The following is a 24952-nucleotide window of genomic DNA, read 5'->3' on the forward strand; positions in this document are numbered from 1 at the left end:
ATGGTTGACAAGTCCCCAGGACCGGATGGAATGCATCCCAGGGTTCTGAAGGAAATGGCAGAGGTGATAGTGGATGCCTTATTGATTATTTACCAAACTTCGCTGGATTCCAGGGAAGTGCCGGAAGATTGGAAAACGGCTAATGTTACGCCACTGTTTAAAAAAGGTAGCAGGCAAAAGGCAGGGAATTATAGGCCGGTTAGTTTAACGTCTGTTGTTGGAAAAATGCTTGAATCCGTCATCAAAGAAGAAATAACGAGGCACCTAAAGAAGAATTGTTTAATAGAGCAGACGCAGCACAGATTCGTTAAGGGGAAGTCGTGTTTGACAAATTTATTGGAATTCTATTGGGATGTGACTAGTGCGGTAGATAGACGGGAACCGGTGGATGTAGTGTTTCTCGATATTCAAAAGTCGTTTGATAAGGTCCCGCACAAAAGGTTGCTTCAGAAGGTTAGGGGGCATGGAGTTAGGGGTAAGGTGTTAGTGTGGATAGAGGATTGGTTGTCTAATAGGAGGCAGAGAGTTGGTATCAATGGGTGCTATTCTGATTGGCGGTTGGTGACTAGTGGAGTGCCGCAGGGATCGGTGCTGGGGCCTCAGCTATTTACTATTTATATAGATGATCTGGAGGAGGGGGCTGAGTGTAGGGTGACGAAATTTGCTGATGACACAAAGATGAGTGGAAAAGCAAATTGTGCCGAGGGTGTGGAAAGTCTGCAGAGGGATCTAGATAGGCTGAGCGAGTGGGCGAGGACCTGGCAGATGGAGTACGATGTTAGCAAGTGTGAGGTTATCCACTTTGGCAGGAATAATAGTAGGAGGGATTACTATTTAAAGGGTGAAAAGCTGCAGCATGCTACGGTGCAGAGAGACCTGGAGGTCCTTGTGCATGAGTCGCAAAAACCCAGTCTGCAGGTGCAGCAGGTGATCAAGAAGGCGAATGGGATGCTGGCCTTTATAGCGAGGGGAATGAATATAAAAGCAGGGAGGTCTTGCTGTAACTGTACAGGGCATTGGTGAGGCTGCAGCTGGAGTACTGTGTGCAGTTTTGGCCGTCGCACTTGTGCAAGGATATTTTGGCCTTGGAGGGAATGCAGAGGAGGTTCACTAGGCTGATACCAGAGATGAGGGGGTTAGACTATGAAGAGAGACTAAATAGACTGGGTCTGTACTCGTTGGAGTTTAGAAGGATGAGGGGGGATCTTATAGAGACATATAAGATAATGAAAGGGATGGATAGGGTAGAGGTAGAGAGATTCTTCCCACTCAGAAAGGACAGCAGGACTAGAGGACAGCCTCAAGATAAGGGGGGGGTGCAGTTTAGAACGGAGTTGAGGAGGAACTTCTTCACTCAAAGGGTGGTGAATCTCTGGAATTGTCTGCCCGTTGAAGTGGTGGAGGCTACCTCGCTAAATATATTTAAGACACGGGTAGATAGGTTTTTGGTAGACAAGGGGATTAAGGGTTATGGGGAGAAAGCGGGAATGTGGAACTGAGCCACGACAGATCAGCCATGATCTTATTGAATGGCGGGACAGGCTCGAAGGGCTAGACGGCCTACTCCTGCTCCTATTTCTTATGTTCTTATGCTGTCAGACCAGCTGAGATTTTTCTATTTTTGTTTCAGTTCCCAGCATCCACAGATTTTGCTTTTATCTTAGTAAATTAAGTGGTACAGTTAATTTTGACACCCTTCTCCCTGGTTCTCAGTTTTCCTTCACTGTCACATTTCAAGGATCTGATGGGACATTTGGCCTGGGTAGGATAAGTTGTCCTCACATTCTGTATGGGTGCATTGTGTGCAAATTACAGCATAAGTCCGGCACAATCACATCTACATACAGTGAATGCAAGGGGAAGTGAATGGAGCAGGAAGGGGATGGCTCGAAGACTGGAGTAAGCATTTCCATGCAAGTACAGGATAAAAGTGATCCGACTAAAGATATGAAAACTAGTGAAGCTGAGACATCTATCAAAGGATGTGAATAGTTTGCTAACATGCTACAATGATTTCACACCAGCGATGTTGGAGGGTGCTTCAAAAAGAACAGGAAAAACATGTGCTTTTGTCATAATGGAAATTCAGTATTCAATGGTGAAGTCTATTGTGAAAGAAGAATTGTGAGCGAAGGGGAAATAATGGTCTTGTGGAGTTAAGGTGTTTCTGCTTCTATATCATAAAGCAAAAATAGCCAAACTTAATTTGTTTTCAGTGTTCCTTTCATTCCCCATTCCTCTCTCATCCTGAAGTCTTTCAGTCCGGCTGAGATAGGTTCCAATAGGGGCCCACTGCTTCTCCCAGTTGCTGTTTCGTTATGTGGCATGTCATTATTTAGCTAGTGGCGTTCACTACAGTTATGTAGCTAGTGGTGTTTACCACCAAATAAGCCTGTTGGACTTTAACCTGGTGTTGTGAGACTTCTTACTGTGTTTACCCCAGTCCAACGCCAGCATCTCCACATCGTTATGTGGATGCAGACATCAAGGTCTGCTGGCTGCACAGCTATAAGGGAATTTCGCAGCCAAACCTAACAGTGTCCTCACTTGCCATCGCCATACGTGCAAATCCCAGCAGCGATCATTTGATAATATGCAGGAATAGAACACTCCCATTGTCATTTTTCACCTCAGTGACCTGTGCACAGAGACCAAATGTAGTGTGCCAAATGTTGCATGCATTGGCAGAAATTAAAATGCACAGCAGAGATCAGACTCTGAACCTGGGAGCCTTCTCCCATTTGTCTTTACCACATGATTGATTTGCTGAGCTATTTAAATATTCCTATGTTTTTCCCGCTACGCTTCTTACAGGGACAGAATGATATTTACCATCTTTATTTTAAATGAGTTCAATGACAAATAGTGGGCTAATTTAATATGGTCAACAAGGTATATCATAGAAACATGTTAAGCATTATTTAAGCTTACAGCCTTATCAAGTTGGAATCTTAAGAAGCAATATTTTGAACTTAGACTATATGAAATTGCAGTTGCCTCTTTCATCTTGTGCACACAAGCATACACATTTATTAATTGCTGATATCAGCTTCAGATATTTATTTTCTTTGGCTCAACTGTGATATTTATAATCGCAAGAACTCTTTCTTAGACTCCTTGCAAATTTCCAGAACAATAGATCACAAAATAAGTCCAACAATAAAGTTTTACTTTGTTTCAAAGTGTAGTTTTTAAATTGAGCTATTTTTGCTCTAAGTTCCCCTCAAACATATTGATGTGTTTGCTGCCAGTTTAGTTTTACATCAGCTTAAAACTCATGACTAAACATAGGCCAAGTTGGTTAAACTGGGACATTGGGGGCAATCTTTGGAACAAATATGTCTTTAATTCATTGGATAGAAAATCATACGGCATGCAAAATGAACTGTTGATTTGTTATTACCCATGATGCACAATCTCCCAAGACTAATTTTTATAACCCTCAGGGCAGGAATTTCCGGCTGTGCTCACCCCAAAGCTGGAAAATCCCGCCTGAGGTCAATGGATCTTTGCATGGTCCATGTCCCACCTCCTACAATTCTTGTGTCAGGCAGGGTGGGAAAATTCCACCCATTGTGTCATCATGCCATTAATGATAATGATAATTGTTAAAATAGTGGTTTGTTAGAAATGGGTTGCAGTCGTGAACATGCAGGAGTGCATTTGGAATATGATCTAATTTTAGAATCCATGCAAACAATATTTTCCATCCACATAATTGTACAAGCAAAGGTTATACTAGGACATGAAAGCCTCTGCTTCAAGCAAGCCCAGCATTATCTTTTAATTTTATCTCCTTGCTTTTTGACCTTTATTCGTGTCTTTTGAAGATAAAAAGTACATGCTGTCCTTTTAAAGCAAGTTACGGAAAATCATATGCAAACTTATATCTAAACCACAATCTCCAGTTACTTGTATTGGGTTGGTGATGTCCTTGGTGATTTGACTGTAATGCCTGAGTAGCAAAATTAAACCTATGTTTTTTCTACTTTAAGACCAGGGATGCCCACCTCCTGTAAATGAATAACAAAGTCACATAAGACCATAAGACACTGGAGCAGAAATAGGCTATTCAGTCCATTGGGTTTTCTCTGCCATTCAATATGATCATAACTGACCTGATATGATCCTCAACTACACTTTCCTGCCTTATCCTCATAACCTTTGATTCACTTACTGATTGCAAATCTGTCTATCTCAATTTTGAACATGCTTAAGAATGCAGCCAGTACAGCTCCCTGCACTAAAGGATTCCATAGATTCACCACCCTCTAAGAGAAGAAATTCCTTCTCATCTCTGTCTTAAACGGCCAACACTTATGCTGAGATTATGCATTATGGTCATAGATTCTCCCACAAAGGGAAACAATCTCTCAATGTCAATCCTGTCAAGCCCCCTGGGATCCTTTGGGGGGAGTTTTTTCATTCTGCCTGCCACGGGAATCATAGCAGGTTGGGGGGGGTGGTGGTGGTGCTAGTGGAGGGGAGGATGTCGGGGTATGGCCCATGCAAAGATCCATTGACCCCGGGTGGGACTTCTTGGTTTTGAGGTGAGTTTGGCTGGAAAATCCCACCCTGGGTGTCTCAATAAGGACCTTATTGAGACACTCTTCTAAACTCCAATGAGTACATGCCCAACATATTCAGCGTCTCTTCATAAGAAAATTCCCTTCATACCCGGGATCAACCCAATGAACCTTCTCTGGACTGCTTCCAATACCAGTATATCTTTCCTTAGATATGAGGACAAAATCTCCAGGTGTGGTCTAACAAGTGCACATATAATTTCAGCAAAATCTCCTTATTTTTATACTCTATTCCTTTTGAAACAAAGACCAACATTCCATTTAGCCTTCCCTATTACCTACTGAATGTTTTGTGATTTATGCATAAAGGATCCCCAAATCTCTCTGTGCTGTAGCTTTCTGCAGTCTTTCTCCATTTAAATAATATTCAGCTCCTTTATTCTTCCTGTCAATGTGCATAACTTCACATTTTCCTGCCTTATATTCCACCTGCCGAGTGTTTGCCCATTCACTTAATCTATCCACGTCCCTCTGTAGATTCTTGTGTCATCCTCATCACTTTGCCTTTCTACCCATTTTTTGTGTCATCTGCAAACTTGGCAACAATGCATTCAGTTCCCTTGTCCAAGTCATTGAGACATATTGTAAATAATTGTGGCCCCCAGCAGGGAACCCTCCAGCATGACATTATTTACAGGTTGCCACCCTGAAAATGCCCTTTTTGCTCAACTCTGCTTTCTAATACCACTCAATTAGTTCTGGTCAAGTATTTGATTTTTTTTTCCAAAAACTGCTTTTACAATGTTCATGGCTAGAAAGGGAGAAGATTTTTTTGATCATTCCCCAGCTTCTTAGGAAATTCTGATTGAACACTCTTCCCCGCTTCTTCGCAAACCTATCTGGATCAGGTTTCAAAAATGTAAAAGCTTCGACTTTTATTCAGCTTTTTATTCCATTTGAATTTAGTCAGTCCCAATATTGCTTTTCAAGTGTAAGCTTGGTCCGTTACTAGAACTCTTGCCTCAATGCGCAGTATCATGGGTTTAAGCGCTTCTCCACAATTTTGGCACAATCCAGGCTGGCATCTTGTTGAGTATTGAGGGAGAGTTATGTTATTAGAGATGACTCCTTTGAATGAGCTGTTAAGCCAAGTTTTCATCTACCTGGGCAGATTGACAGATCCCATGATGCAATGCTATAGAACAGGGAATTCTCCCAGTGACCTAGTGGCCAATATTCTCTCAAACAGCACCAAACAAGAAAATTAAAAAACATGTATTTCTCTCTGTTGAATTCTACTAATCATAGAATACCTACAGTGCAGAAGGAGGCCACTTGGCCCATCAAGCCTGCAACCAATCACAATCCCGCTCAGGCTCTATCTCCTTTACCCCACATATTTACCCTGCTAATCTCCCTGACATTAAGGGGCAATTTAGCTTAGCCAATCAACCTAACCTGCACAACTTTGGACTGTGGGAGGATACTGGAGCACCTGGAGGAAACCCACACAGACACGAGAAGAATGTGCAGACCCCACACACACAGTGACCCCAAAGCCAGAATTGAGCCCAAGTCCCTGGTGCTGTGAGGCAGCAGTGCTAACTACTGTGCCACTGTGCCGCCCCCATAATAATAAAATGTGTATCACATACACCTACTACAGCTATGAATGCAAATAACTACTTTTGAAATACGAGAAACTTGATACGAGGGGCGGGATTCTCTGGCCTCCCAGCCACATGTTTCCTGCTGACAGGAGGTGGCACATTGCTTGTTAGCGGCGAGATTCGCTGATCCCTTCGCTGCCAATGGGAATTCCACATTGATATCAATCCACGGTGGCAGGAAACCCATGGGTGGCAGTGCGCTGTTGGTGGGACCGGAAAATCCTGCTGGCATGAATGGCTGGAGAATTCTGGTCTATATTCCCAAGAGACAGGATGAGGTATTAATAATAATTCACCTTGTTCTTGTGACAAGTTGGCAAGTGTGAGGTGGTCCACTTTGGTAGGAATAATGGTAGGAAGGATTATTACTTACGTGGAGAAAAACTGCAGCAGGCGACGGTGCAGAGGGACCTCGGGGTCCTTGTGCATGAGTCGCAAAAACCCAGCTTGCAGGTGCAGCAGGTGGTCAGGAAGGCGAATGGGATGCTGGCCTTCATAGCGAGGGGGGTTGAATATAAAAGTAGGGAGGTCTTGCTGCGGCTGTATAGGGCATTGGTGAGGCCGCAGCTGGAGTACTGTGTGCAGTTTTGGGCGCCGTACTTACGCAAGGATATTTTGGCCTTGGAGGGAGTGCAGAGGAGGTTTACTAGGCTGATGCCGGAGTTGAGGGTGTTGAGCTATGAGGAGAGGCTGAATAAACTAGGCTTGTACTCGTTAGAGTTTAGAAGAATGAGGGGAGATCTCATTGAGGCGTATAAGATGATGAATGGGATGGATAGGATAGAGGTGGAGAGACTCTTCCTGCTCAGAAAGGATAGTAGGACTAGGGGGAACAGCCTCAAGATAAAGGGGAGGGCAGTTTAGAACGGAGTTGAGGAGGAACTTCTTCACTCAAAGGGTGGTGAATCTCTGGAATTCTCTGCCCGTTGAAGCCGTGGAGGCTGCCTCGCTAAATATTTTTAAGACGCAGGTTGATGGGTTTTTGATCAGAGAGGGGATTAAGGGTTATGGGGAGAGGGCGGGAATGTGGAACTGAGCCACGACAGATCAGCCATGATCTTATTGAATGGCAGGGCAGGCTCGAAGGGCTAGATGGCCTACTCCTGCTCCTATTTCTTATGTTCTTATGTTCTTATGAACTGGTACACTTGGGTAAAAGTCTGGTTATTAGTCCTCTTCTCCAAGGCCTCCTGAAGCTTTCAATGCTATGCATTTTTTTCCCAAAACATATTGGCTGGGATTTTCAGATCCCGTACGTTTGCTACTGTGCCACTGAGGACGGAGAATTGGCACTCAGCCAAACGTCCGTTCATGGCAGCAGCAACGGATAATCCCAGCACTAGGTGAGATCGGAGAATTCCAGCCATTACGTTCTTAATTCTTTTCTCTCCCCCACACCCAAAAAATTATTCTCCACTTTCTTGCTTAGTGCCTCATTCTGTGGGGACAATATCAGTCAGATCCTGCTGACTTAAGTGTCCATTCTTCACAGGCCATACTTTTCGATGAGTGTTGAAGGGTGGCAGAAGGTCTGTCACCAGGTCCATCAAGTGTTTATACACATTTAAGGATTAATTTATACACTCTCAGTGCAAAACTGAATTATTGGAGAATGCAATCATACTTAAGCGTTGATCAGTGAAATTCAGGTATACAAGGTGATAAAAGGTATGGATAAAATAGACATGGAGCGGACGCTTCCTCTTGTGGGGCATTCTAGGGCGAGAGGTCATAGTCTTAGGACAAGGGGCAGCAAATTTAAAAAACAGAGTTGAGGAGAAACTAGTTCTCTCAAAGGGTTGTGAATCTGTGGAATTCGCTATCCCAAAGTGCAGTAGATGCTGGGACAGTGAGTAAATTTAAGGAGGAGTTAGATAGATATTTAATTCATAATGGGTTCAAGGGTTATAGGGAGAAGGCAGGAAAATGGGGATGAGAAGCATATCAGCCATAATCGAACAGTAGAGCTGACTCAATAGGCTGAATGGCCTAATTCTGCTCCTAGATCTTATGAACTTATGTACTTTTGACTAATTTCCATATAGCCAAAAGATAATGAACAGAACAAAGAGAAACTTTTCTCTCCCCGTGCCAGGTAAACTAATATTTTTGGATAGGCTAAATTCCTTGCTTTGCATTTACTTGCCCCTTCAGTTTGATTAAGCATTATATACCAGAAGAAATCATGCACCTTCACAAGATCAGAATCTTGCCGAAGAGAGCTGACAACTATACTTGTGATGGCGATTGAAATGATACGCTGCCACAGTAGTTCGCACTGCTGCTTCACAGAGCCAGGGACCTGGGTTTGATTCCAGCCTTGGAGTTTGCACGCTCTCCCTGTGTCAGCATGGGTTTCCTCCAGGTGCTCCAGTTTTCTCCCACAATTCAAAGATGTGCGGGTTAAGTGGATTGACCATGATAAATTAGCCCCTTAGTGTCCAAGATTTGTAGGTAGGGGATTAGCGGGATAAATACATGGGATTACGGGGATAGGACCTGGGTAGGATGTTCTGTTGGGGAGTCAGTGCAGACTCAATGAGCTGAATGGCCTCCTTCCGCACTGTATAGATTCAATGATGTATTGTTCCTTTAAAAATATCTTTCCATCTATGTGCTTACAGACCTCATTAATAGAAGCCACTGCATTATAGGACAGAGTCATTATGAACCTGCAGAACGCTGGCCTCTGGAACCTTTCCTTGCCTGGTGAACAGTGAATAAATCAAACATTTTATTGTCATGCAATCAGCAGATTTCAGTGTCAAAGTACATACGCTTGAAATTGCAGGACTTTTTAAACCACTTAATTTCTTCCACCTCTTCTGATCGCACTGACTACCTGATAAAGTATAAAACCCCAACACTGGTCATGCTCCAATACCTCCAGACGTCTCAATGTTGGCAATAGTCTAGATAACTTTAAGTGGGAGAATATCAAAGCCAAGTCTTCTTTTTATTCACTTGTGAGACATGGGCATCACTGGCTGGCCAACATTTATTGCCCATCCTCAGTTGCCCAAGGGCAGTTGAGAGTCAACCATAGTACTGTGGGTCTGAAGTTACATGCAGGCCAGGCCAGGTAAGGACGGCAGGTTTCCTTTTCTAAAGGACAGTAATGAACCAAGTGGGTTTTCCTGACAATCGACAATGGTTTCATGGTCATCAGTAGATTTTTAAATCCAGTTTTTTTTATTGAATTCAAATTCCATCAAATGCTGTAGCGGGATTTGAACCCTGGTTCCCAGAACATAGCTGAGTTTCAGGATTAATAGTCTAGTGATATTACCACGAGGGCATCGCCTCCCCTTCGTTGGATCCTATTCTCATGCAAAGTCTGTATGCTCACTTCCAGAAGTTGTTCCAGGATTTTGATCAAAATCCCTCCTTAATTCCTTGATCTACTTAGATAAGTGAATTCAGTTCAGACTTGGGAATCTATGTTGATGTTGCTGGCCTAAATGACTCAGCTACTTACTAATTCAGCCGCCGGACCTATTTTGTTTTAAAATATTTTTCTATGAGAGATTGTTTTGAAAACTTCTAATGCTACAGCCACAGAAGGAGAAAATTGTTGTACGCATTACAGATCGTACTTGTGCTAACTGTGAATTAAGGTACGGCAGATTTGGTGTATCCCTATTCAGCTCAGATTTAAAACCTGCTAACATCATAACAGTATCTTGTTCCTGACCAGCACTGATGCTTATGTAAACAGTCACCTCCAGCAAGTGTGTCAATAGCTTCAAGCAGTTGAATACCTGTAGGAGAGGTTGCGACTCTTGAAAGAAATTATATCAAAATCCTTCAATTAGTCCATGACATCCACCAACCTGTAAACTGTGGGACAACTGCAGTTCCTATGAAACAATGAAAGAGCAATTTTGAACATTCACTAACGTTTCACCAGAATTTTCTGGCCTCTCCGCCTCTATCGCAGTTCGAGCCAAACCCGGAAAATTGCACATGGGCCTAAAAATGGGTTTCACGCCTGGCACCAAACTGTTTGCAATCGTTCCTGTCCCTTTCGCAAACCAGGTCACATCCAGAAAGGGAGTGAGGCCGATTAGCACATTTAAAGTAGTATTTAAATATGCTTGGCTCTTTTGACCCCAGATTCATCAAGCTCCTGGGATTTTCTGACCCTCGGGTGAAGTATGAGCCCAGCGAGGTTCACTACTAGTCTCTACGACTGGAGACCAGGCATGATGGCCATGCAAGGAGACGTGGAGGCCATTGAAGTCCTTGGTGGTCGGCTATATGGCTGGGCATTGTCCATCTAACTATGCCTACCTGGCACTCGAGCAGTGCCAATTTGGCACATTGGCAATGCCAACTTGGCACAATTGCAGTGTCAAGAGGATGGGGCCAGGGTGGGAGTGGGCCTCATGCAGGGGGAAGGCTATTAAGGGATGGGGCATGAAGGGGGGCTATGTCAGAGCTCATGAAGCAGGATATGTTGGGGGTCATGAATGGGGACCCACTGAGAGGGGCCTAATTCACTGATGCCAGCAACCCATGTTAGGGATGAGGTGGGGAATTCTGTTGCAGATGAGAGGGGTGTCCCAATGTCCATGGGGGTGGGAGAGGGTCTCCTAGTGCACGGTGAGATCGGGACACTCTTTCAAAACAGTGTCTGCATTCTTTGCAAACGGGCTCACAATGCTTCATGGGCTTACCTAGGGAATCATAGCATCATTTTGAAGCTGGAGTTATACGCCGACAATAGTTGACAGATTAATGTTCATCAATCCCACTGCCTAGCAAATCTACCACCAAGACTGCCTGCCTTCCACAATATCACCTGTGTACAAGACAAAGACACTGGGTGGGGGGAGCACAGCTGTTTTCCTTCTTTGAAGTAGTGACACTGAATCTTTTGCACCCACTGAGAAGGCAATCAAGGCTTCAGTTTATAGGCCCGCTTGTAGGCTAACACTCCCTCACTAATTACTGGAATGCCATTAAGGATGAAATAATCACATATCCAAATGAAGAGAAAGTTGTTGAAAGAATCCAACATAGGTTTGAAGGGGAATAATAGTGCTGCACAAGCCACATTGAATTATTTGACAAAATTATAAGGTGGTAAAATCAGAGTCTTTAGTATTTTTAAGGCAGTGTTCGATAGGTTCTTGATAAGCCAGGAAGTGAAAGGTTATCAGGGAAGGTGGAAGTGTAGAGTTGAGATTACAATCAGATCAACCATGATCTTATTGAATGGCAGAGCAGGCTCTGTTTGGGTTTTGAAATTTAACCTGTCTGATTGACAGTTCTGACTTTGTGTAGTCGTGTGACTATATCATGATGATGCCTCTAAAGGCAGACATCTTAAGATCAGTTCAATAAAACCTGTCACAAGCTCAAGGAGTTGAGTGGCGTATTCCTGTTCTCAATTCATGTGCTCTTATAAATCCTTTGGCAAGGTACCCCAATATTTGATTTGATTTATTGTTGTCACATGTATTAGGATACAGTGAAAAGTATTTTTTTTTGCATGCTGTACAGACAAAACATACCATTCATAGAGCCCATAGGGAAGAAGGAAAGGAGAGAGTGCAGAATGTAGTGTTAAGTCATAGCCAGATCAGCTTAATATATGATAAATTCATTCAAAAGTCTGATGGCAGCAGGGAAGAAGCTATTCTTGAGTTGGTTGGCACATAATCTCAGGCTTTTGTATCTTTTTCCCAATGGAAGAAGGTGGAAGAGAGAATGTCTGGGATGCATTGATAATGCTGGTTGCTTTTCTGAGACAATGGGAAGTGTCAACGGAGTCAATGGATGAGAGGCTGGTTTTCATGATGGTTGGGCTTTGTTCATGACTGTTTGCAGTTTATTGTGGTCTTGGTCAGTGCAGGAGCCATACCAAGCTGTGATAAATCTGGATAGGATGCTTTCTCCAATGCATTTGTAAAAATTGTTGAGAATCAGGCTGGATGTGCCAAATTTCCTCAACCTCCTGAGAAAGTACTAGAAAAGTTATGGAGTATGGCATTTGAGGTGGTGATAATAAATTGGATTAAAAATTGGTTAAAAAGGAGAAAGTGGAGAATAGTAGTTTAGGACCATTTTGCACAATGGTTGAAAGCAGGTAGTGATACCCCAGAGAGATCAGTACTGAATCCAATGATGTCTACTGTTCATATCAATGTTCTGGATACTTGCCTGGAGGGTCATGCCAACATTTTGCAGCTGGAGCTATAGACCAAAAGGGACATTGATAAAATGGAGGAATGAGCTAAAAAGTGTCAGATAGAACTCATTGTCAGCAAGTGTGTGTATTTTGATTTAAAATAAATGTGTAATTATATTTGAATGGAACTAGTTCAATGTTTTGGTAGAGAGAAGGGTTTTACACATAGGACTTTAACCTTCGATGGATGAAGCTATTAAAGGAAAGCTAGTCAAATTCTGTTTTTTTTCCCACAAGCGAAAGGACAGGTATTAGGGAGACATGACTTAGAGCATTTAGAGATGCATACAGTGTCCCAAGATAAACAGAATTGCCATCTGAGACAATAGGAAAATTGGAACAAATGTATAATAGATCAGAGATTGCTAAAGCAAACACTGTGTCTTGATGGGAAAGTGCTCCACTTGCTATAAGGGCCCTATGTGAGTGCTGGGGAATGTGATACCATTGGTGTTAAGGCCATCTGTTATATTCCCTTCATACAGTATTTCTGTGCATGAGAAGGCAAAGCTGAAGATTAGTGCTGAGCGTTTATTCAGCAGGGCCCACTGATCTTTGGGAAACTCATACCAATGGGATCATCAAATCTCTTCCTTGTAATTGTCTGTAAATGAATGCTAACCCCATTAAAGCCAGATGAGATAGCTCTCTCTCTCCAATCACTCACCTCTTTGACAGGAGTTTGAGAATGGTAGAAGGACAGATTGCCCTTAGCAGCCCTGTTATGGCGACTCTGCAGATGTTCCTGCAGCTGGCATATAAAATGAACAGAATTGCAGTGCACTTCATGTTCTTCATCCTCCATCCAAACCAATACACTTATATCTGCCCCAATATCTACATTAAAACTGGATATTTTGCAAGAGTATTGTGGTCAAGATGACTAGCCTCTTCCATCAAGAGGTAACATATCTTTATCCTCAGTCACCAATATCTCTCTCCTTGTGCCACCAAGCTAGTCCTGTTCACCCATGTTTAATACCATTTAGCGCACTGTTACGATCCTGGCTCATGTTATACTGGACAAATCAGATCCCAAAGCGAAACCTGGATGAATAGATCCTAACTTGTTTTTAGAAACCGTGCAGGGAAGTAACTGAACAAGTTCTTGAGAGTCTGCTGACGAACTTTTAACACAAAGAATAAAATATTTATTATAACAAGAAAAACAATGTTACACCAAACAAAAAGATTGGAAAGATTCAGTGTGAACACAAGAAGATAATTCAATTTCTCAATATTTCTTTAGCCAGCAATCTTCCCATAGACACAAAAGCCAGTGAAGATTTACCACTATCTTGACACCAATACTCCTTGCTTGGACTGACACAGTTGCCAACAAACTTCTTCTGGTGAATTTCTGAGCATTTATTCGATACTTTACACCCAGCTGCTTTTTGTCCTCAGTATACCCAAAACCAAACTCTAAACTCATTATTGCTTCAATAGCAAAGCATGAGTTCCATAAACTTATACTTTTTCTTACTGGAGAGTTTAAAATTTTTGTCTTCCCACTCTGATACCAACTGACTGAACTGTCTCCTAGCTTCTGGGTAGGGTTTTCCGCACAACAAGCAGCCCACCATTGGCTGATGGTGGGATCTTCTCGATTCATCATTGTCAATGGTGTTTTGGGGTTTCCAGTTGAATGCGCCCATCACCGCTAGGAAAACTGCAGCAGGGAAGTGCCATTGGTGGGTCCAGAAAATCCCATTGGGGTGAATGGCTGAAAAATTCCAGCCCCTGTCTTTCTCTATGTGTCAGTTGAACTCTATCACTGGTTCAGGAAAAGCAGCCTGCCTGCCTGGCAGTATGTCCACAAATGTTCACTTCCCGCACCACTGACACACAGGAGCAGCAGTTTGTGTCATCTACAAGATATATTGCAGAAACTCACCAAGGCTCCTTCGATAGCACCTTCCAAACCCACAACCACTACCACATAGAAGGACAAAAGCAGCAGAGACATGGGAACACCAACTTCTAGAATTTCCCCTCTAAACAGCTCACCATCCTGATTTAGAAATGTAATGTCATTCCTTCACTGTCATCGGATCTAAATCCTTGAACTCCCTCTTTATCACCACTATCTTGTCAAGGGGTGTGCAATAAATACTGGCCTTGCCAGTGAAGCACACATTATAAAATATAGAAGTAGCCACGTTTTCTATTTTTTTCCCCCAAGATTATTAAACTTCTAACCCCTTTTTTAGCCTCTATTTAACTTCAGGGGTTGTAAAAGCTCACTAAATATTTGATATATATGTGATAAACAAACCCAAAAGAACTGAGATAAACAGAATATACTGCGGATGCTGGAATCTGAAAGAAACACAGAAAAATGCTGGAAAAATCTCAGCAGGTCTGACAGCATCTGTGAAGAGAGAGCACAGCCAATGGTTCCAACCCAGTTGAAGGCTCTGACAATGGGTCATCTAGACTCGAAATGTTGGCTCTACTCTCTCTCCACAAATGCTATGATGTGGAGATGCCAGTGTTGGGCTGGGGTAGGACAGTAAGAAGTCTCACAACACCAGGTTAAAATCCAACAGATTTATTTGGAACCATGAGCTTTCAGAGTGCTGCTTCTTCATCAGGTGAGTGGACTCACAGCTCATAACTAACAAGTGAAACTAGAATCACTCTGTCTTCTTTTGCACACACAACAAAAGTAAATTCAACTTAGAAATTACATGTTGTTTATCACAGTATTCCCCTCTCGGTCACTTTCAAAACTCTCCCAGGTTAGACATTTCTGAGCAAGATTAAGTGAGTGATGACTTTAACTATGAATTGCTGCCAGTACTGGATACAATGGAGACTTTGTTATCTTCCTCTGTAAAGAAAGGAAAAAAAGAAGAGGTGTGATTTTCTGATGAACAGTGCACTTCCCTTTTGTAAATGGAGCACATTGGGATTTTATGATGTAGTTTGCTGACACTTAATTTGTGATGCAATATAACTCAAAGAACCTGAAAGCTACTAACTACTTGATCTTAAGTAGTAATGTCAAAACTTATAAATTACAATTAGATGAGTTACATATAGGGGAGGAGGGGGTTCTTTGGGCACACTTGCCCAAAGAATCGGGAGTTGGTGGGAAAATGGGTTCTGTGCCAGTTGTCAAACCGCTGCAACCCTCCCAGACTGTGCTGCCGGCCCTGATTGGGTTCCCAGGCAATGACTGGGAAGCTTATTTATATTCAAATAGCCTTCTTAACACCTCATTATTGGGCCGATTCAATGGACGGTCGAGATGCTCCCACATCCTCCACGTGGAAGTCACACGGTCATGAATTGGTGCAGGTCCTGAAAAGCAGGGACTTGGCAAACTGTGCACCGATGTTTGTGGATACCTACCTTATTACAAGGAGGCATATTATTGAGACGTGATATTCCCTGTTCCACTTACCCCCACAGTCCAAAGATGTGCTGGTTAGGTGCATTGACCATGCTAAATTCCCTACCAGTGTATCCGAACAGGTGCTGCAGTGTGGCAATTAGGGGATTTTCACAGTAACTTCATTGCAGTGCTAATGTAAGCCGACTTGTGACACTAATAAATAAACTCTAAACTTTAAATGAGGGAGAACAAAGAGGTAAGACATCACCTCAAAGATGCTTGTCTTAAACCTGAAATCAGTTCCAAGATTCTTAAAAGGACCATCACCCTAGGATAAGATTCTACACCCCCCTGCCCCCCCCGAAAAGCACATGGATCATTACAGTGCTGTGAATCATGTTCTGAACTGATTTGTGTTAGGTGTTGTAGATTACAATGATATTTCTTAGGGTGTGTCATGGAATTTACCCCTCCAACCATCAAACAATTAGTAAGTAACCTGTTCCTAGAGTTAGTGAACATGTTCATTAGTCATCATAATAAACCTTATTAAATAAATAGTGCAAAATGCATCAGCAAACAGCAAGCCTAATAGAGAGTGCAGTCTTTGTTTAGAAACCGTTGCTTTTTACCAATTGAATGAGTTATTTCTGGAGATATTAGATTTTATGTACTTCCAGTTGAGACAATTAGAATGCAAAATCAGGAATATTGCCTGTATATTTCAACTCATTCTCAATTTAACTTTCAACTGTAATGTGAATCATCTTGCTGGCAATCTATATAGAGCAAAGTAATGCTTTCCTATAAATGCACTTAAAAAAAGAACATTTAACACACTGACAGTTGAATAAGAGCATTCTTTTCTCTTACGAAGGTCACCAAATGAAACAATATGCCTGTGCCATCTCTAATTTGCTACACATGATTGCATTAAATTATTGGTTTTAGTAGAAGAATTATAGTCAAGCAGGAACAACTATTAAAAAATTTGACATTTGTTAGTGATTAATAGAATATTGATTGCATAAAATGAACTAATAATAGGACTGTCACAATTATCTTTTTTTAATTTGAATGTTTGATATGAAAATTAATTTGGATTTCGCATTCATAATAGTTGGTATTTTTTGGGTGAAGAATTAGCAAAATGGTTGGTTTTACAAATTGTAATTACTGATGATATAGAATCATAGAATCCCTACAGTGCAGAAGGAGGCTATTCGGCCCATCGAGCCTGCACCAACAACAATCCCACCCAAGCACTATCCTGTAATCCCACATATTTACTCTGCCAGGTCCCCTGATGATAGCGGCAAATTAGCATGGCCAATCAACCTAACCGAAACATCTTTGGAGTGTGGGAGGAAACCAGACCACCTGGAGGAAACCCATGCAGACACTGGGAGAGCACGCAAACTCCACACAGACAGTGTCCCAAGGCTGGAATTGAACCTGGGCCCCTGTGCTGTGAGGCAGCAGTGCTAACCACTGTGCCACCATGCTGCCCATATGAACCTAAAAATGATTGAGACTGAAAACAGGTAAAGTGATGAGATAAGTCTCTTTAAGGTGCAATAAAATAACTTTAAGACAATCCTAACTATATTCCTAGCAGGCGTGGTTTCATGGCATAAAGCCTTCAAGAATTTTACAGAAATTGTTAATCTTAAAAGACTGTATAGAAAATGATGAAATTCACTACGTTAAGTGTGGCATTTTCCTTCAGCATAAAGTAAATACACTGGGACAGAGCGCAGATATCTCCAATTGCCCTATGTTTGATACTAATGTCAGACATTGAGCAAAAGAGCTTTGGTTAAGGAAATCATTCTACTCCTCAGTGCATTGTCCCTTATCTTGAGTACAAGTTTTATACAGAATTAAGTATTCAAAACAGCAGTAATTGTTGTAATTTGAATATCTGCTGGCAGGAGATGACAATTTAAAAGGCCAAACAGAAATGACTGCTTACCCATATGGCTCATGAATTATGTGGGAAAAAAATGCACTAACAGGAACAAATAGGATAATCATTATATGCATCAGTTGAGCTCAAAGATCATGTTACTCTGCAATTAATTTTAATGAAACAGATTCTCTGTAAATTGACCATAAACTGGCTTTGAATTATATTCCAATACAGTTCATCTTGTTGCGGGATTTCTGGCTGTACAACAGACAAAGTCAATGTGCCCTCCCTTGCACAGGCTAATACGAGTGGCATTCGCCACCCTACCCTAGTGCTTAACTGATGACCACAGACAAATACAAGTTTGCTCCAAAATCTTGAAGTTAATTGGACCTAATTGTTAAAGCCACACACAGGTTGAATAAGAAATATATTTGATGATCCATTCGAAATTCCAGTAAAGAGTCCTGTAGTAAAACGTACAACTTCTTGAAGTTCTTACTTTATGGACGTCAATGTCCAACATCAAAAGGTCAACTTTTAAAGTTAAGTTTTTAAAGTCTGTACCTGATGGCTTGCATCTTGTAAGAAGCGATAATCGTCAGATTGCTGCCTCTGCTCGTATTACACCCTAACACTAGCCTCCATTTCTGGCCAGATGTTTGAGTCAGGCTTCTCCAGAAAGAGCTTGATTGGAGCACTGGAGCATTGGTGGGAAGACTGGACGTGTCCATTGAAGCCTGACTAAATGATCCCACACAACCTTTTTGGAAACAAATCAAAACAATGCTTAAAATGTAAAGTACCATATTTGCTAGTCCATAAGACACACTTTTTGTTCTGGAAAAACATTGCCTGAAATTGATGTGCTTCCAGAGGTTATGCCATTATATATCCTTAATATTTCCTTTTAAAATACTGGTACATCTAATGGTCTGATAATTGTGATTTGGAGACAATGTTTTATTTAAAAATAATTTGCGATATTTGATCAAGATGTCACAATGATAGACTACCTGTCGTACAGAAGGAGGCTATTCGGCCCATCAAGCCTACATGGGCAACGATTCCACCCTGACCCTATCCCCTCATGTTTACCCTGCTAATCTCTCTGTCACTAAGGGGCAATTTAGCATTAATTTGGCCAATCAACCTAACCTACACGTCTTTGGACTGTGGGAGGAACCCCACACAGAGAGTCACCCGAGGCTGGAATTGAAGCCGTGTCCCTGGCGCTGTGAGGCAGCAGTGCTAACCACTGTGCCACTCTATAATGACAAAGGGAACTTCAGGTAGTGATGTTCCCATGCATCTGCTGCCCTTGTCTTTCTTTACATTATGTTTACAGCACAGAATTAGGCAACATGCCATGCTAGTGTTTATGTTTCACATAAGCCTCCTCCTACCCTTCTCCTTCTAACCTTATTAGGTCCTTCCCTTTTTCTCCCACGTATATCTAGATTCCTGTTAAATGCATCTATGCTCATCACCTCAGCAACTCCCTGTGGTAATGAGTTCCACATTCTAACCATTCCATGTGTAAATAAATTACTTCTGATTTTCCTATTGGGCTTATTAGTGACTACCTTATATTCATGCCCTCTCACCTGGTCTCCTGATAAATCAGCTTTGAACCTACCCCAGCAAATCCTTTCATAATCTGAAAAACCTTTATCAAGCCATCTTCTGGGTGGGATTTTCCACCCCACTTGTGGTGTGTTTTGCAGCTTCTTCTGTCAACAATGTTTCCTGTTATTCACACCATCTTCTCCTAGGGAGACTGTTTACCCCAGTCCAACGCCGGCTTCTCCACATCATGCCTAGGGAGACCATCAGAGAGACTGGACCATCTTATCAGCGGGAAGAGCAGGAAAAGCCCACCCTCTATCTTCTCTGACTATAAAAAGAGTCCCATCTGGTAAGCATAGTCTCTCATTTCTAGTGTCATCCTAATGACTCTTCATTGCCCTTTCTCCATGTTGTTTTATAATATGAGGACTGGAAGTGAACAAAGTGACCAAGTGTGATCTATGTAAGTTTAACATAACCTCTCTGCTTCTCCATTCTACCCTTCCGAAAGAATGAGGCCCAGTTCTTTGTTTGCTTCTTTTGAAAAAAAGGGTTGAGTGCTTTGAGTTTTTAGGTGTCCAGATCACCAACAACCTGTCCTAGTTCCCCATGCTGACACTATAGTTAAGAAAACCCACTAACGCCTCTACTTTCTCAGAAGACTGAGGAAATTTGGCATGTCAGCTATGACTCTCACCAACTTTTACAAATGCATTATAGAAATCATTCTTTCTAATTGTATCATAGCTTGGTATGGCTCCTGCTCTGCCCAAGACCACTACAAAAGGTCGTGAATGTAGCCCAGTCCATCATGCAAACCAACCTCCCATCCACTGATTCTGCCTACACTTCCTGCTGCCTTGGCAAAGCAACCGGCATAATTAAGGACCCCACGCACCCTGGACATTTTCTCTTCCACCTTCTTCCGTCGGGAAAAAGATACAAACATCTGAAGTCACATACCAACCGACTTAACAACAGCTATTTCCCTGCTGCTGTCAGACTTTTGAATGGACTTCCCTTGTATTAAGTTGATCTTTCTCTACACCCTAGCTATGACTGTATCACTACATTCTGCACTGCCTCATTTCCTTCTCTATGAATAGTACGTTTTGTCTGTATAGCACACAAGAAACAATACTTTTCACTATATGTTAATGCATGTGACAATAATCAAATCAAATTGAGATTCCTAGCCTCTGAACTGCTCCTGTAGCCACAATGCTTATATGGTGAGTTAAGTTTCTGGCCAATGGCAACATCCAGGATGTTGATAGTGGGGGATTTAACCGTGGCAATGCCATTGACTGTGAAGGACCGATTGCTAGGTATTTGTTTATTGCGGATGGTCATTGTCTGGCTGTTGTCACTAGTCAGTCCAAGCCTGGTAAGCAGTCTGACAGAATTAGGTTAAAGTCCAACAGGTTTATTTAGAATCAGGAGCTTTTGGATCACTCACCTGATGAAGGAGCAGCATTCCGAAAGCTCGTGATTCCAAATAAACCCGTTGGACTTTAACCTTGTGTTGTGAGACTTCTTACTGTGTCCAACCCAGTCCAACCTCATGGCAGTCCAAGCCTGGATATAGTCCAGGTTTTGCTGCACTTGGACACAGACTGTTTCATGACTTCAGGACATTGTGAACTGCATTTCAGCCAATGAAGTAACTTTGAAGTGTGGTTGCTGTTGTAATATAGAAAATGTGGCAGACAGTTTGTTCACATCAAGCTTCCAAAAACACGAATTGGCAATGACCAAATACCATTTTGCTCATGCTGTGTAGACTGGAGGCTGAATATTGGTGGACACTAGGGAAGAAAATCCCTACGCTTCTTTATAGTGTCACAGGATCTTTTATATCCACCTGAAAGGATAGGTGAGCCATTGGTTTAACATCTCATCTAAAAGGTGGCAATTCCAGCAGTGCATGGGCCCTTCAATTTTGTACTTGAATGTCAGGCTTGATCTATTCCTGGAGTGCGGCTTGAACTCACATCCTTTTGACTCAGTGTGCTAACACTTGTGTTGATATAGAATATGGAACAAATAACAAAGAAAATTACAGTTCAAGAACAGGACTTCCGGCCCTGCAAGATCAAAACAGGAGCATGGGCTGCCACTAATGAATAGTTCAAGAACAGGACTTTCAGCCCTACAAACCTGCACCGACAATGCTGCCCAACTTAACTAAAATCTCCTACCCTTCTGGGGACCATATCCCTCTATTCCCATCCTATTCATGTACTTGTCAAGACACCTATTAAAAGTCACTGCTGTATAAGCTTCCAATACCTCCCCCGGCAATGAGTTCCAGGCGCCCACTACTCTCTGTGTAAAAAATATGCCTTGTATATCTCCTTTAAACCTTGCCCCTCTCACCTTAAACCTGTGCACCCTAGTAATTGACTCTTCCACCCTGGGAAAAAGCTTCTGACGATTCATTCTGTCTATGCATCTCATAATCTTGTAGACTTCTATCAGGTCTCCCCTCAACCTCTGTTGCTCCAATGAGAACAAACCAAGTTTCTCCAACCTCTCCTCATAGCTAATGCCCTCCATACCAGGCAACATTGTGGTAAATCTTTTCTGTACCCTCTCCAAAACCTCCACATCCTTCTGGTAGTGTAGTGAGCAGAATTGAACGCTATATTCCTAGTGCAGCCTCACTAAGGTTCTATAAAGCTGCAACATGACTTACCAATTTTTAAACTCAACAGATATAGAGGTATATATGTATGTTAAAGTCTATTTGCCAGCTACCCACCAACCTTGCCAGTTCATCAAAATCTTCCTGTTTTTGTTGAAGTCCTCTTCTGTTAACCATAAACCAAAATTTGTTGCCTTTATAAATTTTAAAATTGCACTTCTGGTTCCTGATTCCAAGTCATTTATAAAAATGGTGAACCATAGCAGTCCTAGCATCATTCCTGTAAACACCATGTTTTACCTCCTTTAATACTTCAACTCTTACTCTCTGTTCTCTGTTTTGTGTGCTTGTGAATGGAATAAAGTAAAAATAATTAAAAAAAAAATTAAATGAGGGGATTGATTTCCTTTTGATCTTGTTTAGTAACAACATTGATGATAAAATTGCAAAATTCCTTTTAAAATGAATATATGCAAATGTCCTGGGAGTAGAAAAGATAAATTATAAATTGAAAACATAAGGAAAAATGACACGTACGAAATAAAGCAGAAGATTTCTGTCACATGTTTTGTGGCATTTCCTGTAATGTTCTAAGTAATATGGCAAACCATCATACCTCCCCATTATTCAGTGCAATGATAGCTATTCACACTGTTCATTAGTGGCAGCCCATGCTTCTATTTTGATCTTGCCTTTCGTAATGGATAATTGATTCTGTTTTCACTTTGTTTCCCTAAATGATCATTATGGACTCCATTTCCAAAAACACTGTCTTCTCTTTGAAGGATAGAAGTCCAGATCTTCCTCTTTGCCCTCATCATGCCCCATCACCGCATTTAAAGCAATATATTGCTCAGTGCCTTAAAGCTAATGGAGGGCTACTGACATTCACCCAATTATAACATCCTGTCCAGCTTTCACCAGACCCAGCTGACATCCTGATTTTCTAAAGCAGATCTGCCTCTCAGCAGCCAATGCACCACTAAAATGCTTCAGGCATCTGCACAATGTTTTTCTGCAATGTTTTAATCGGAGGGAAAGGTGCACTTAAGCTTTCACCTTATGTTCTGGAGCATCAGTCTAATTGACAAATGACTTGAAGAATTAAAGGAAACATTTGAGTATTGACGTCTCAATTGCAAACAATTAGGAGTGGAACATTGGCTACTTAAGTTAAATAGGAATTTGTTTTTTATTGAAGAAAAAAGACCTGGAAATTTGAATGAAGCAATTTAAACATGGTCAGTAATTTTGCCATGTTTCTAATTTAAATTAAAGATAATTCAATGCAATGTATTAGTATACAGTGAAAAGTATTGTTTCTTGCACACTATACAGATGAAGCATACATTCAGAGAGTACATGGGGGAAAGGAAAGGAGAGGGTGCAGGATATAGTTTTACAGTCATAGAAAGATCAATTTAATATAAGATAGACTCATTCAAAAGTCTGACGGCAGCAGGAAAGAAGCTGTTCTTGAATCGGTTGGCACATGATCTCGGACTTTTGTATTTTTTTCCTCAATGGAATAAGACAATATGTCCGGGTGTGTGGGGTCCTTGATTATGCTGGCTACTTTTCTGAGGCAGGTGGAAGTGTTGACGGAGTCAGTGGACCTCGAATATAACAAGAGTTGGAACTGATATATTAATTTTATTTGAACAATTTGGCCACAAAATGCAGCTGCTTGTTTACTATTGCCATAAGTGTGTGGCTAATGCTTCTGGGGCATGTTGTATTTGAAGATATACGCACTGACTTTGACAACATATGTGAGGTCATTGAACTTCTTGCCACACAGCATCCAAGTAAGCCTTTGGAGATAAATTCCAGGTATTGACCATCACAATCATCTGATCCCTTGCAGAGCTTTTCTATGCAGCCTCATGGACTTTTGTGAGTAGATTGCATCTCTCCTCTTTGCCATCTCCTCCAGCAAGGCATCCAGGTCACCTTTCAAGAAACTTGAAGCATGCTCACTGCCCTGTTGCATCATAATTAATCCTTCATCCTCAGATATTGTTCCACAAATGGTCCTAGTACTTACCACTGCCAGAAATCACCTCCCCTTTAACAGATGCAAGTTAGCTTTAAGTGGTGCTAACGTCTCTGAACTTTGGCTGCTTACTGCAGACACTTCACCATGTACTTAGGACTGGTTGCATGCAGCAATCATGCAAATTTTCAGGCAGCAGGAATTTGGTATACTGTCTGCATTGGGAGCAATGGGTACGGGTTAACCATACATGTTCCTCATGCCTATTTTGGGTTTCAAGGTAGCCTTCTTAGTAATTACACAACACTTCACTTTAAAGTGTGAGATACATCTGTACATTTTTTTAAAATTGTACATCTGTACTTTTTTCTAAATTTATTTTTCTCTCAAGTTTCTATTTAAGGGTTTCAAAGTACACAACGCATTATTTTCTCTCCCTAAGTGATGAGTAAAGAAGTAATGTTCATTACAATAGGCAATGAATGAAAAAAAACAGAGAATGGGGTGCAATTCAGACAGAAGGGAACAAATTGAATTAGTTTAAGATAATTGAATCTGAATGAGTCTAGGTCCACCCAAGAAAGCTTTGTGGTCGCTCTGATCCACTCAGTCATTAATGAAGTATTCAGCTGTCCCTGTGTGACATGAGGAACCTTTTGTAGCTATGGGGTATTTTTACAGGAGAGATGGTGTAAAATACATTATTACAAAATGGTTTGGAATTAGAGCAAAGTGTCTTTATTCTTTGTAACAGCTTTTAGCTCCTTTCCTCCGTCACATCACTGGCGTTAATCTCAAATAAAGGTTTTGTTTCCACACTTGGTTTTAATCATGATGTGAACCATCAAATGTCTTCATGTGCACGGGACACTTAGAAGCCATGCATGTACCAATCTCATTCCATGTTTTCATATTCATGCTAACTAGATATGATGCAGTCATGAAGGGCCAGTGCCCTCTCTTTAACTTGAACACAAGGTCACCTTATGCGATAGCCTACAGTTATCTCAAAGATGCTTAGCCAGAACTCAAGATGCAATTGTGCCTCATTCAGTGCAGATTTTGGCGCTTACCTCCATGACACTGAGAAAAT

The 24952-nt window shown here is 41.6% G+C and overlaps 1 long non-coding RNA gene across 2 annotated transcripts in view; it reads left to right on the forward strand.

Moving 5' to 3' along the window:
* Positions 1-24952, forward strand: part of LOC145355631 (uncharacterized) — a 51500-nt gene that overhangs the window by 6914 nt on the left and 19634 nt on the right. Inside the window, exon 1 of one of the 2 annotated variants that reach the window (XR_013889016.1) lies at positions 19443-19565. The exons of the other annotated variant lie outside the window; for it this stretch is intronic. This is a non-coding gene — a long non-coding RNA (uncharacterized LOC145355631). Of the gene's footprint in view, positions 1-19442; positions 19566-24952 lie in introns of those variants that run through there. 2 annotated transcript variants of the gene reach the window in all.

Source organism: Carcharhinus amblyrhynchos, chromosome 19 (genome assembly GCF_965287045.1).
Source record: "Carcharhinus amblyrhynchos chromosome 19, sCarAmb.v2.hapA, whole genome shotgun sequence".
NCBI lineage: Eukaryota > Metazoa > Chordata > Chondrichthyes > Carcharhiniformes > Carcharhinidae > Carcharhinus > Carcharhinus amblyrhynchos.